General features: G+C 45.8%; 1 pseudogene; it reads left to right on the top strand.

The window, feature by feature from the left end:
* Window positions 5,395-6,590, top strand: LOC109126399 (annotated as a pseudogene).

Genomic DNA, 15,720 nt, shown 5'->3' with positions numbered 1-15,720 from the left:
TTTTTTTTTTTTTTTTTTTTTATTTTATGTTTTGACTAACAAGCCGCCTCTCTCAGATGATTATCGACTTTAACAACTAGGTGGCGTCTTATGAGGAGCAGCTGTGTGCTTCCCCATCGACCTCTATAAGTGAATGGTCTTCAGGAAGAGTGGCTGACCTTGAAGCCCAGGTGGCAGAGTTCACCAGATTGGAGGCCGTAAATGCTAAAACCGTGGAGAAAGCCGAACAGATCCAAGCTCGGATGAAGAAGGCTGAGGTGGAGGTGCTGGACCTTGGGGTTGCCAACAACGACCTCCGAGGGAAATTGAAGAAGGCGGGCGATCTCTACTATGAGGCCACGGAAAATGAAAAAGCAGCTAAGAATAAACTGCACGAGATCAAACTCCACAACCAACTTCTAGAGGCTGGCAACAGCTGCGAGATTGAAAGAGTGCGGAGGGAGGAGAGGTAACCAATGAGGCGAACTCTCCGTCCACTGATTGAGGAAGTGAAGGTTCACTTCGAGGAAAGGGAGAAGCTAGCTCCGGCCAAGATCCGAGCTGCTGAGATTAGGGCTAACCGTATGTTGGTTGAGGAGATCTCTAGAGGGGAGATCCAAGACATCGAAGCTGAGCTCGGTATTTTGCTAGCTGACGAGGAGAAAGCTGATGAAGAGGTCTTGAAGGTAATTCTTCGCGACTTTGATCCTTCTGCATTTTCTGACCTCTTGGTGGACAGGCCCGAGCTATTATGCAACGAGCCCCCCTTGAGTATCACCATTGATGAGTCCGGAACTAACTTCAGAAGAATGTCGAACCAGGGGCTAGATGCCTTCCAAGGTAATACCAGGTTGGAGGTGGAGATTGCAGAGATGAGCCTGGTCCTTCCCAAAGCAGACAAGGTTGCGGCATCAGAACCTCCTCATTCTTCCGATCATTAGTAGATTCATTCCGGGGTTGTTTTGGCACGAGTTGTCCCCCCTTTTGTTGTTTTTCCGTCTCTTTTGCTGAACCTAACTCGGAGTTTTTGGTCGCGGTGACCACTCCGAGTATGAATATTTCCTTTAATATTAAGATTTCTTTTATCTTCATAACTCATACATCCGAAATTTTTTATTGCTAACCCGCGACCAAATTGAATTCGTGGAGTCGTATTTTTGATCTTGACTTTAGGCAGGACTCTAATAGTACGAAGTGATATTTCGATTCAAACAGTTTTTAGGAAGTGTGACTTCCGTTAAGGTTCTTGAAATTACCTCGGTCAAAAAATTTTACGGAGTAGGACTCCGGTTTTAACGAAGCTTTATGGAGTAAGGTGGCTCCGTTTTATTGAATTTCGCAAAGTTAAAACTCCAAGTTATCCGTCACGAAGTAAGACTTCTGTTTTTATTGAATTTCGCGAAGTAAGTTTAACTCTAGACTTTCTGATACAAAGTAAGACTTCAGTTTAACTGAATTTTGCGGAGTTTAACTCCGGGTTTTCTGACACGAAGTGAGACTTCGGTTTAATTGAATTTTGCGAAGTTTGACTCCGGACTTTCTGATACGAAGTAAGACTTTGGTTTAATTGAATTTTGCAAAGTTTAACTCCAGACTTTTTGATACGAAGTTAGACTTTGGTTTTTGTCGAATTTTGCGAAGTTAGACTTCGGCTTTTTGATGATGATCAACCATTCTTAACAAAAAGTTAGAGAAAAATTTTGATTTCCCCTTTGAATCTTCCAGCTGATAGAATCCGTTGCGCACTTCACTAGTAATTTTGTACGGTCCTTCCCAGTTGATTTCCAGTTTTCCCGCGTTGAGCTCTTCGGTGTTCTCATGGACTTTTCGCAAGACTAAGTCGCCAACTGCTAGTGGTCTACCTCAGACCTTGGAGTTATACTAGCGTGCCATGGCACTCTGATAATTCTGCATCCGAACCAAAGCTCGGTCCCGACGCTCGTTAATGACATCCAGTGTGTCTAGCATAAATTCTTCGTTCTTCAAGGCTCGAAGTGGATTCAAGGTCGTGCGAACTCCGGGTACTGCGAGGTAAGCTGGGACTACGGAATCGACTCCATAGACCAAGGAAAAAGGTGTCTCGTTTGTAGCTCGTCGAGGCGTGGTTCGGATTACCCTGAGTACACCTTTCAGTTCGTCCGGCCAGCATCCTTTGCGAGAGTCCAATCGTTTTTTCAAATTCGCCAGTATAACCTTGTTCATCGCTTCGGCTTGCCTATTTCCTTGTGGGTAACGAGGAGTTGACTTACTAAGCCGTATTTTCCATTTGGCACAAAACCTTTCGAACTGCGAAGAGAGGAACTACGGGCCATTGTCCGTGATGATTTCGTGTGGAACGCCATACCGGTATATTATGCTCTTAAACAGGAACTGCTCTACTTCCTCACTTATCACTTTTGCATAAGCCGCTGCTTCAACCCACTTAGAGAAGTAATTAGTAAGGGCCAGCACGTACTGAACCCCCCGGGTCCTCGTTGTAAAGGGCCAATGATGTCCATAGACCACCTCATGAACGGATAAGGAGCGGACACAGAGAAAAGGTGTTTGGTAGGCTGGTGAATTGAGAGAGCATGCTTTTGACATTTCTCACAAGTTCGGGCGTAGTCCTCGCAGTCAGCGACCATGGTGGGCCAAAAGTACCCCTGCCGTTTGATTTTGAAGGCCAGGGTCCGTCCTCCGGAGTGGCTTCCACTAGGGCCATTGTGAACAGCTTGCATCAGTGTCACGAGTTCCTCGCCAGCAACACACATTAAATAAGAACCTGTTATGCTCCGTTATAGATGCAATATCGTGCACTGATAATTTTAAGTATCCTAGCCGCCCAATTGTCGGCTGGGAGTTCGCCTCGTTCCAAGTAAGCCCAGATCAGGCTTCGCCAGTCCCTTGCCCCCCAATTGTTCGAGTCCGTGTTGCTCGGAAGCCTATCAGGTAGGATGGTTTGATCCGGGCACGATGAAGTTATCGTTCCTAGAGACATCGATGTTTCGCTGGTGAATGAAACCAATGGAGATGGAGGTCCTGCGATGTGCTCCTTTCCAATGCCCATCCTAGTGAGAGTCTCCCGGAAAATTAAATCCACCGAGCTTCCAGTATCTATCAAGATTCGGCATACCTCGTGATTCGCTGCATCAAGTGAAATAACTAGTGCGTCGTCATGAGGAGCGTCCAGATCCTCTGTTTCTTTCTCTGAAAAGGTGATCTCAGGCAGATTGCTCGGAGTGAGCTTCGCCCGTTTAGGTGCTGGATTAGCGAGCTTGTGTTGATGATCTTTGATTGCCATTATCGAGTTGTAAAATAAACGTGAGCCCCCATAATGACGTATATTTGTTTTTTAGGACCTGCGTCCCCCTCAGTTTGCCTTGGCTTTTTTGGTGGAGGGACATCTTCATCGATTTCGGACGCCGTCTTTGGGTCTAGCTCATCAATTGACACACTCGGCATTTCGCCAGATACAAACTTCTCAGCGAGAAGGTGCATCAACTTCTTGCAATCCCGAGTTGAGTGTCCTGAACCCATTTGTTGCTTGGAAGCACTCCTGTTTTGGAGCGTGGTGAAAATGGTGGTTATGAAGGAGATCCCCTAGGGGATCCTTTCTGCAGTGACTTGTGGACCGCAAAGGTCCCAAGCCCTGACTTCGGAGCTGCTGGAGGTGTCTTCATGGCCGGTGCCTCGAAACGGGGTTTCAATATTGCTTTATGCTTCTGAACTGCTGCCGCTTTTTCTTCCTCGGCAACTATCCAGTTGGAAGCTCGATGCAGAGCATCCTGAATGGTGGCAAACCTGTTCACAATCAATTCTTCTCGGAAGCGGGACTCGTGCCAGAGGCCATTCTTTAGGGCGGCCAAGGCAGTTGAGTCCGAAAGTCCCGGAATCTGGACTTGGATTTCTTTGAATTTGGTTACATACGAGCGAAGTGATTCTCCTGCGGTCTGAGTTACATTCCACAGTTGGGCATCCGTAACCGCCGTTTCTATCAAGCTCGAGTATTGCTTGACAAAGGATGTGAATAACTCCGTAAAATTGTTAATGGAGCCAGCTGCTAAGGACGCGAACCAAAGCAGAGCGGGTCCGCAGAAAGTTTCGGCAAACAGCTTACAGTAACTGGCATCAGCTTTAAGAGGTTCTAGGTCCACACGGCTAGCCGTGAGCAGGAAAATTTTGAGATGCTTTGTCGGATCTCCTTTCCCTTCGTAGCTCAAAAATTTAATCTTCCCTGTATCCTTCACACGCACTCCGGCTATCTGAGCTGAGAATGGAGTCCGCTTTGATTCTTCGATTACTTGAAAAATATATCCGGTGCTGAAGTGGTCGCACTGTGCATTCTAGATCGCATGTCACGGATCTAGCCCTGCATCCAATGAAGCTCGAGATTGGTTGAAGTGCCCGAAGTCAGGTTTTCCCGAAGGACATTCCCTCCTACGGGAGGAGGTACCCGAACTGGGAGTACCGAAGGACCAGCGGCCTTGAGCTTGACCGGGGCATGGCCATCCCTGGCTGGTAGTGGCGTAGTCCGGGAGATGGTATGACCTGGAGTTGTTGTTGTTGTCTCCTGCTGCAGATTGAATGGTGGAGCTATGCCAGTGAAGTACAGAGCACGCCTCTATGGATTTTGATCTGTAGAAAGAAGGTCCACTCGATCAGCATATGCGCGGTGAGAAGCCGAGAGATCGGCGACTGAGCTGGCGACTGCTTCCAAACGAGTGGAACTCGTCCTTCCAAGCTATCAAGGCGCTCGGAAAAGGTGATGGCAGTTGCTTGCTGACGGTCAGATTTTTTGGTCAAATCCTGCAAAAGTTTCTGGATAGACTCCAAAGTTACCTGATTGGTAGATTCGTGAGCCATAGTAGAGTTGAATGATGAAGATTTGGAGAAAAACGTCGAAACTATATGGAGTGCAGGTGATAGAGTTCCCCTCCTTCTAGCGCCAAATGTAAGAACTGAAACCGAATTCTCCTTCCGAAGTGTTTCTGAACGGAGGACCCTACCACCGTTATAATTCCAAACTGAATTTAGAGATAAAATGCTGTGAAATAGAATGAGAATTATTGCTTAAGAGAAAGTTTTTCCATCCCCCTTACAGTCCCCATCCTTTCGTATTTATATCAGTCTATTACAATCAATGCCAAATCAATTCACTGCGTAATCCTCGCGTCCTAATCAATTCAATTAATTGCGAGAATCTTTGATCGAGTCCAAACTGCGAACTGACTCGAGGGATACGTCTCTCCGCTCCAAACCTTCTATCGGGCTTAGTGGGCCGATCCGAATCATGGCCTTGGCCCATTTTGATTGTTTGGTCTGGGTCTTAGTCTGTTACCCCAAGGTGAACAATCGTGGTTACAACAATAACTATGGAGTAAGAAGGCCCTATGTCACGAGCACATACATAGCCCAATACTCTCACTGTCCAACACGTACATGCTTTACTTCAAGGGTTTGGTAAGTAGCGGGATTTGGGGTTACGATTTTGGACCAAGATGAGAATCTCTTGTTTCAGATGAAGGGACCTCTTCATCATGGCTCGGACATTACAATTTTAGAAACTGAGCTTATGGCATTAAAGGCCTGAATAACCGAAGCCGTGAGTATGGGGATAAATCATCTCTCAATCTGTTGTGATCATGATCAGATTTTCGAATTGGTAAGTGTGTTTCCTTGGCTGTTAAGGTTCACATGATTCATTATTAATTCTTGTTTTAAATACATATAGGTCATGGGAAGATCCGCACCTGAGCCAAATAATATAGCCTTGCTAATGGATGATGTGCAACACATCAGACAACAACTTACGTCTAGCATACTTGTTTTGGTGACTGGTCAAAATCAAGCTAATTTTGTTTCTAAACTTGCAATGGAAACAATGGATTGTGAAATCGGCATATGTATGTTTGGGACTTGCCGTGTCTGTTTCAATAACAATATCAAAGCTGAGGCAGATATTTTTAGGCTTTTTATGGGGCAATCAATTCTGCATGGAGTGTGTGAAACGGCATATAGAAGTTAAGCTACTTGATGGAGGTGTACCGAGATGTCTTGATTATCAATGCGAGTATAAGCTAACTCTTCCAAGTTGTGCGAGTCTTTTGACTCCTAGACTACAAGAGATGTGGGAACAAAGGATTGAAGAGGGATCATTTCCTGTGGCAGACAGAGTTTATTGCCCAAACCCTAGGTGCTCGAGTTTAATATCGAAAACCGAGATTTCTAAATCTACCAAAGAAGGTTGGAGTTGCTGTATCAAATGTGCTATACCCTTTTGCATCAATTTTAAAGTTCCGTGGCACGATAACTTGTCATGCAACGATTACAAGAGATTGGGTCCAAATCCTACAACGAATGATTTAAAACTTAAAGTTCTAGCAAATCAGAACATGTGGCGTCAATGTGAAAAGTGCAAACACATGATCGAACGTTCAGAAGGATGCATGCATGTAACTTGCAGGTTTCACGTACCACATGCACCACCATATCTTAGTCACATTAATATCTAATCATTTCAAAATTTTATTTATGTTTTCGTCAAACTAACAATGTAATAATGTTCATATATATGATTTGATAGATGTGGATACTCGTTTTGCTACACATGTGGAGCTGAATGGAAGGTGTAGAAACTAGGTTTCTACAATGAATTTGTTTAAGGAGGGAAACAAATTCAAAGAAGTAATCTCTCTAAAAAGTCGATCTAAGCTTAGGAATTAAGAAAGAGGGGAATTGATCTCAAAGAACTAGGGTTAATTGCTAAGAACAAGCAGAGAACTGAATTATTGTATTCAATATCGGATGATCTATAATGGAGAAGTCTCTCCTTATTTATACATGTCCATAGATTACATAATATATTAACTTTCTTTATGAGACGAACTGAGATAAGGAAAGTTGTTTTATTTCTTGATTCGGCCGCTGGGCGAAGTGGAAATCAGTTCTTCTTCCTCAAAGTTGGGCTTCCCTTATCCGAACAGGCCTAAATTAACCTAATTAGGGTCTTAACCGGATTCCCGGTTAAATAATCGAATTATCTTTCTGGTTTAGCTCGGTATGTCGGGGGTGCTAAATCCCGCACCAACAATTAGACCCCCCTCCAGTTCTAAATATTTGAGATTCAATTCGAATATCTTGAACTATGGAAAAGAGAATATCCGATCTAAACCATAAAGAATTATTTAATTTTACCCAGATTTCTGCATCCTGTCACCGTGAATCGTCCGGATGACACGTGTCGCTTGCGTCACATCCGCTAGGTCGGAAATCGAAGAGTCGCGTAGGTCCTAATTACTTTCGTAGGGTTGCCGCCCATTCGACTCTATAAATACACCCCCTCTCTCATCATTTCTCATTTTCTGCCAACAGTGAAAGGTAATCTGCTCCGAACTCTCTCCTTTTTATTTATTTATTATCAGTTTTCTTCCGCACTCTCCGAACTCATATTATGGCGGGCACTTCAGATCCTGCTTCTTCGCTGGAAACTGTAAGCGGAAAATTAATTCGTCAAACTTCCAGACAAAAAACTCTCAACTCAGAGCATCGTGCGCAGATCGGAGAATCCAGTAGATCGGACTCCAAAGTCCTACCAATTCTAGCTCGTTGCTCGGCTGGAGCCTCGTCTTTGCAGACTCTCCCTTTGGAACCGACATCAGTTCATCGTGAAGATGGGAGCATCGAACTGACTCAAGACATTTTATCACAGGAAGAAGAACGGTTCGCCCCTTTAGGAATCAAGATCGAAGACATTGATCCTTTGTTGGATCATGAGGGACGAATCGGAGGCAACAAGACTTCGAGTTTGACCGAAACCGTGAACAGTATGCTGGACTCATGCGGTCTGGCTAACAGCAGCGTCACTATTTTGATCCCCCGAGCCAATCAGCGCCCCTGGAACCCCCAGAGGGATATATATGCCTATATGAGGGTTATTTTACCGAATGTCGGCTCATGTTTCCAATCCCAGCGTTAATATCGCACTACGCCCAAAGACGTAAGATAGCGATCTGTCAGTTTGTCCCCGGAGCCATTTGCAATTTTATAGCTGCTCTCACCATAGCTGCCAAAGTTAGAGTTAGCATCAGAGTTCAATGCTTCGAGCAGCTATCTAACTTTAAGTTATCAAAGAGTCCGCATCTCTGGGAAGTAAATATGAGGTCGGCACATAATTTCCTTGCCGGTAAAAGAGTGAGCAAATTCCAGAAGTGGGCGAACTACTACTTCTATGTCCGCGTGGATCAGTACTCACTCGTTGATCCGTTAGGTATTCACCAGAGAGTGTGGAATGAAGTTGCCGATACATCTTAACTGACTTTGGCACTTCTAACAACCTTTAACTTTTTCATGTCTTGTTTCCAGATCGTCCATTTTGCGCAACGCGTCTGGCTTGAGGCTATCATTCCGTCAGAGACGTTCTGCTGTCCGGGAACAATCGACGGTGGGAATTTATTACTCGCATCCGCGTTGAAACAACGATGGGCAAGGCCAGAACAACATTCCCAAGTTTCGCGAGTTCGCTGGGACGAACTACAGAGCCCGCAGGGTCACATGTTGTTGAGTCCAGCAGTCTCCAGATCGTTCGCCGAGAAACTCAGGCTGCTATCGAAGCCGACATCGATCCTGCTCGAGATCGGACCAAAGTCGATCCTGTTCAGGATCGGACCGATGTCGATCCTGTTCAGGCTCCTGAAGAGGATGTCGACTTAATCGATGTCGCGGAAAACGACACCCTTCCCTTGGCTTTAGAGAATGCCGATCCTCCGAACAATGAACAGGATGTCCCTCAGCTTGGAACTGGATCCAAGAGGAAAAAGAAGAAACTGAACAAGAAGAAACTGACCGGAGATGACTCAGCCACCAAGCCTCAATCAGTGGTCAATTGCAAACGCTCGGCTGAAGACGCCGGACTGGACTCTACCGATCGATTCCGCTTGACAAGAGAGAATGACAAGACAGATCGGTTTGCCTTTGAATATTCCTGTGACACCCCCCTGGTCACAAATCGCCTTGCCTCAGGCGAACTCTTTCGGAACCTGAAAACCTCCAATCTGAACTCTTTCCGGAAGTAGACGAACTGGAATTCAAACAAGCATTCCTTGACGTCGCCGAATCTCACTTAATGGTTCGTTTTATTATTCTCTTTAACTTGTTCAGATTTTGCGCAGACGAAATTGACGTATGTTTTTTGAATCCATAGACCGCGGCCAGGATGAATATGCTGACCCAATTGTACGATAGACGAGCAAAAGCCGGTAAGAAATCTAGATTCGAGCTCGAAAAGGTGAAGGAGTGCGTAGAATAGATCCGAATTGCCAGCGGAGCTAAAGACGAGAGAATCAACGAGCTTGAAACTCTTATTGCCGAAAAGGAAGGTATCATCGCTCAATCCGAACTGAGTACTGGTGAACTGAATTCTCGAGTGCTTACTCTCGAAGAACAGAAATCCGAACTGCAGGGAGCGTGTAACGAGTTGAAAATCAAACTCGATTTTAAAGTTAAAAGACTTCGGCGAGATCATCTTGAGAAGGTGGAATGAACAGCGAAGAAAGCGCAGACTCGATTGGATAAAGTCAGGGCTTATCTAGTCGAACAAGAGAAAATTTGCCCCCTGGAGGACCTGTTGAACCAAGCTACTGGAGTGCAGGAAATTGTGTAATATCTGATTGAAAAGGGGGCCATCATTCCCGGATCAGCTTGGCTATGGACTTCTCCACCCCAGGACCATGGCTCCGGATTCCGTTTGCCATCCGTATGGCTCTAATGCCGAGAGCTTCCAAGCTGATCTGACCGGTGCCTCGGATGCTTAACTATCCATATATATATATATATATATATATATATATATATATATATTTTTTTTTTTAGAACTCTTTCGAGTATGGGTTTAAATACCCTTGTAAAACATTGCCGACTTGTTCGGCCCATTTTCTCTTTTGGTTTGATCAATTCTTAGTCCCGCCTTTATTCGTCAGAAATTTTACTTTTCACCAAAAAGGGAAATTGACAATTTCAAGGAATTGAATCCTTTCTATTTTGCACGAAATTTGGAAAGGTTCTCCTCCCAAAATTCATATAAATCATCCAGCATTATCTCCGAATTAACCAACTCGAGAGAAACTTTTATCGAAGTAATTTCTAGCTCCATTAGAAGCGTGGAATCCCCGCTAGTCGGAAACAACGTCCCGACGTTCTCGAATACTGAAGCTATCGATAGAGGAATGACCTACTACCCAAACATCCGGGCTCCTTGGATGTTACTGTTCCGCGTCAAACTGGAAGAAAGGCGTGACTTGGAAGAATTTTTCCATTAAGTGGAGGATCGCCACATGGAGTATCGCGACCGGCTTGCCGCATCAGAGCAAGTGCAATGTGAATTGCTACTCAAACTTGAACTGCTCGAATCCCACCCAAAAGATTGGATCGAGAATGGGTTTGAGAGGATAGTAGATTGGCCACCGTGTCTGGTTGCGTACTGCAATGAATGTTGAAGGGAAGCAGATCAGAAGCCGATGCACATGGATCCTGCCCTGATTGGTGACTTTGTTCCAGGAAATGTTAAACCGTTTTACATCAACAGGCGTGCTAATGAAGCCAAACTTGCTGAAGCCAATACCTTCTTTCGTCAGGTAACCATTCCTTTATTTTTGTTCTTCTTTTTAGGTGAGAAAACAATCCATGTTTGCTCCAAATTAATCCGTTGTTGATTTCGTGTGTGCAGATTGAAGCCACACATCAAGAACTAAGTCAGGATCTTCAGTACTTCCATATGAAAAGAGGTAGGATCGACCGCCAGTTAAGGACTCTGGAATCCGAGATCGCCATACACAAGGCAAAGAGGAAGAGGACCACTGACTTGCTCGACGAGTCTGAACAGAAGGCCAGAGCACTGGAGACTCGCCCCGAGGATTGGGAGAAGACTAGGTTGCAATTGTTGTGGCTGATGCCAGAACGACTCAAGAAGAATATTCGTGAGATCGCCGCGAATAGCGCATTAGTTTGGAATTAACAAGTTTTTTTCAATAGTTTAATAAATAAGACTTCGCCGCGTTGTAGCTGGCAAATTTGAGTTTTTACTTTGAAAAGAAGAATAAGATTTTACTGCATTAAAGCAGGCAGTTTTTTACTTGGTCGTTGTTTTGTTATTTTATTTTCTAAAAATATACCAGAGGCGAGACGTCTCCCAGCTTACATCAGGCAATTTTTGTTAAGCGATTGTAGAAAACATCGATTCGAGCCTCAAAAGTTGACTATTTATTCTTAACAAGATATGTTTGGTCAGAGGGCGAGATACTGGGCTCGGCTTATCTCCTTTGCTTTAGTTCGGATGACGGATTGCGAAATTATTCTCTGGGTTCGGCTAAACTTTCCATCCGAACTAAAGGTTGGGTGCGAAATAAATACTCTGGGTCCGGCTTATCCCAAAAAATGAAAGATTGGGTGCAGAATAAATACTATGGGTCCGGCTTATCCCTATATGTGAAGGTCAGGTGCAAAATAATCAACTCTGGGTTCGGCTTATCCTGAGAAATAGTGCGTAGTTACTCGAGTTGATCACCTGGCCAGGGTGTCAACGAGGAACGAGTTTGGTATGAACCAATAAATACTTAGTCCAGATCGGATCAAGAACTGAAATATATGTGTACATATTCTCCTTCTTTTTTTATATTATATTTTTTTTGTTGAGGAAATCTCCTTTTTTGTTCTTGGAAATAAGAGACGCGCTGCATTAAATGTGTTACGCGGTCTTTGAGAATTATTCTCGGGACGCAGAGAAAATTTCGCTGCATTCTGATTGGTGGACTCAGCGGCGGTTACTTCCCATGACCCTATATAAATAGGATTGAAGGTTGGGAGAACGAAATCATTCTAACTTCCACAAATTCAAGAGATAGAAAGAAAGATGGTAACTACTCGATCCGCATGGCTGAGACAAGCCCGGGAAAGGATTGCCGCCGCATCCGGCCGCCGGGAGCCGGAAAATCCCATCCCACGGGAGGTAGGAGAGACGTCCCGATCTCGCGGTCGCTCCGAACTCGAATACCATCGACCCCGGGGTGTCTCCCCTTCAGCACGAACTCCGAGAGTACCGAGCTCGCCGAAAGAGAATGGGCGCGTATATTCGAGCGCTTTGGCTGAAGCTTGACCAGCTCCACCGTTTTTACCGTTTAGAGGGAACCATTCAAGTCCTAGAAGACCTTATCGTTAAAGGTTACCCCTTCCCATTTGTGACGGATGTCTGGGCCTATCGAGCTTGCTTGAATAGGCTAATCCGATATGTCAACTTCCTGGAGTCGTCGGGTGAAGCCTTCCGCGAGCGCCACCTTCTCGAGGGCCCATGTGCCTTCATAGAGGACATGATGTCCAGAGGCTCTGGGTTTCCAATCGAAAGACTGGAGGCCTTACAACAGGAACAGGAGATCTGGCAAACTGTGGTGAACGAGCTCGCAGTGGAAGAACCACTGGAAACTGACATATCTGGCCCCGCTCCCGTCATGCGACTGCAGGACAGTCCAGAACGGGCTTCCGATGAGAGATCTGCAGTTTAGGCGTTTATTATTATCTGTTTTTTTTTAAGTGTAATGGAGACTAATCCAAATGATTTATAGCGAATTCTAATGATTAAAATTTGCCTAACAAAATCCTTGCGCACTTTCATATATTGGCGATCTAAATGTACTCAGAAATAAAGAAACATGTTTTTTAGCCGGGAAAAAACTTTATTAATATTTTAGCTGCATTCGCTTAATCTTAAAAAGACAAGGAATTGCCTACGCTCCCCAAAACGGGGATCAAGCCACCTGTAGTTCGTATTACAAATGAAAGATAAATGGAGTTCAGATTCCCGAAACCTCCTAGTTAGGGTCATGACAACGACTTAGTAGTAATAACGTTTCATGAGTTTATGATTCGTTCTCCGGCCATGGTTACAAGTTCATAGACGCCCGGGCGAACTGCCCTGGATACAAGATACGGACCCTCCCACCGAGCGCCGAGTTTACCGGCGTTGACTTCTTTGGTGTTCTCAAAAACTTCTCGTAGAACTAAATCGCATTCGTTGAATTGTCGCTGACGAACAGTCTTGTTGTAGTACCAAGCCGCGGCATCTTGGTAATGCTGAACTCGGACTTGAGCTTGATCGGTCAGCATCTCGTTATTGAGTTTGGAGATTGTCGACCATCATGGTACGGCGAAGTGTCGGGACACCTGCTTCTGCTGGGGCGAGTGCTTCGATTTTGTACGCCAGGAAGAAAGAGGATTGTCCCGTGCTGCGCTGCGATGTTATGCGATAGGACCACAACACATCGTCAAGGTGATCCGCCCATGCTCCCTTCCTTCGACCGAGTCGTTTCTTGAGTCCATCGACGATTAACTTATTCGTAGCCTCAGCTTGGCCATTCCCCTGGGGGTATCGAGGGGTCGAAGTGCTGAGCCGGATTTGCCATTTGCTCAGAAAACGTCTGGTGATGAGCGAAGTGAACTGCGTGCCGTTATCGGTGACGATCTCGTACGGGAGTCCATGACGACATATGATGTTCTTCCATATGAAATTAGTCACATCCAAGGATTGGATCCTCGTGAAGGATTCTGGTTCTACCCATTTGGTAAAGTAATCGGTCAGCACTAGGACGAACTTCTTGGATATCGATGCTGGCAGAGGTCCTATAGCGTCCATGGCCCAGCGCATAAAAGGATACAGAGCTGTCACGGTATTCAGCAGTTCGGGCAGGACGTGCTGCATTGGTCCATGACGCTGACAAGCTTTGCACTTTGCCGTGAAGGCTTCGCAGTCGGTGATCATGGTAGGCCAGTAGTGTCCGTCCTTTTTGATCTTGAGGGCGAGCGCGCGTCTGCCGGAGTGGTTGCCACCCTCGCATTCATGTACCTCCATCATGATTTGTTTAGTTTCGTCCCGAGTAACGCAGGTGAGGAAAACTCCCGATGCACTTCGGCGAAACAATTCTCCATCCAAGAGGATGTATCTAGCACTTCGGGCCTTAAAACGCAGAGCTGCCCATCGGTCCGGTGGGACGATGCCTTTGGAGATCTAAAGTTTGATTTCAATTTGCCAATCGTCCGGTGGTTTCGTGACGTTAGTCATATCTTCTATCAGCTCCTCGAAGTCCATCTGGACTGAGTCGTCATTGATTACAGCTATCTGGCTGTCCGGACCGATGCTAGGAGCGTCGATGCACTCGATCGGGACAGTGCACCGCAAACCAGGGTCGGAGTAGTTTGCCAAAGCTGCGACGGCGTCAGCCGACGCGTTTTTGTTCCATGGGACCTTCGTCAGAGAAAAGGATGTGAATTCCTCGGATAATGCACGGACCAACTGTCAATATGCTCCCATTCGCTTGTTTTTGGTGTCAAATTCTCCACTGAATTGGCTGACTACCAATTGGGAGTCACAGAAGACTTGTAAGTGTGTCACGCCGAGTCCTCGTGCTAACCGGAGTCCTGCAAGAACGGCCTCGTATTCTGTTTCGTTGTTTGACGCTTTGAAGTTGAGCTTTAGTGCTTGCTCGAGTATTTCACCAGTGGGAGATCGGAGAATGAGTCCCACTCCGGATCCTTGATTCGTCGACAAACCGTCGATGAACATTACCCAATGTTCTTCCTTAGGAGTGGGGTCACCAAGCTCAGGAGACAGCTCGGTGATGAAGCCGGCCAGGACTTGCGACTTCAGGCATGGACGAGAGCGGTATTTGATATCGTACTCACTTAGTTTGACTGCCCACTTCACCATGCGTCCGGATTGGAGGGGGCTATGGAGGATAGTTTGGAGTGGCTGATCGGTAAACACGATGACAGAATGTGACTGGAAATAGGGGCGAAGCTTTCGTGCGGCGATGATCACGGCGAGGGCGAGCTTTTCCAGCGTGGGGTATCGTGATTCCGCGTCGTTGAGTGCTTTACTTATGTAGAAGATAGGTTTCTGATCCCCGCGGTCATCTCGGACTAACACGCTGCTGACTGCCGAACTGGAGACCGAGATGTAGAGGTACAGTATTTCACCGTCTTCCGGTTTGACTAATACTGGATGGCAGGTCAGATACTCCTTTAATTGCCGAAAGGCGATCTCGCATTCCTTGTCCCAGTGAAAATCCTTATTTCTGCGGAGGAGTTGGTAGAATGGGAGGCATTTATCCGTCGACCAAGCGATGAAGCGGTTTAGAGCTGCGATACGTCTGGTCAGGCGTTGCACTTCTCGCTTGTTGGTCGCCGATGGTAGTCCCAGTATGGCTTTGATCTGTTTAGGATTTGCCTCTATTCCCCGTTCAGTGACGATATATCCCAGGAATTCTCCCGAAGTAACTCCGAATGTACACTTCGTTGGATTCAGTTTCATCTGGAAATGATCCAAGATATCAAAACATTCGGCGAGATGCTGGACGTGTTGCTCTGCGATCAAAGACTTGACCAGCATATCGTCGATGTAGACCTCCATAGTTTTTCCAAGCAGATATGCGAACATCATGTTCACTAGCCATTGGTAGGTTGCTCCAGCGTTCTTCAGTCCGAATGGCATTACCTTATAGCAGTAGGTCCCCCTATCTGTAATGAATGCCTTTTTTCGCGGTCAGTCGAACTCATGGCGATCTGGTTGTAACCTGAGAAGGCATCCATGAACAAGAGCAGTTGGTTTCCAGCTGTGGCTTCGACGAGACGGTCTATGTGTGGTAAAGAAAAACTATCCTTAGGGCATGCTTTATTGAGATCAGTGTAATCCACGCATACTCTCCATTTTGCCGTTCTTCTTTT

The sequence above is a fragment of the Camelina sativa genome, chromosome 9 (genome assembly GCF_000633955.1).
Source record: "Camelina sativa cultivar DH55 chromosome 9, Cs, whole genome shotgun sequence".
NCBI lineage: Eukaryota > Viridiplantae > Streptophyta > Magnoliopsida > Brassicales > Brassicaceae > Camelina > Camelina sativa.
Note: the sequence above shows the minus strand (reverse complement) of the source record. Positions and strands in the feature narration are given on the sequence as shown.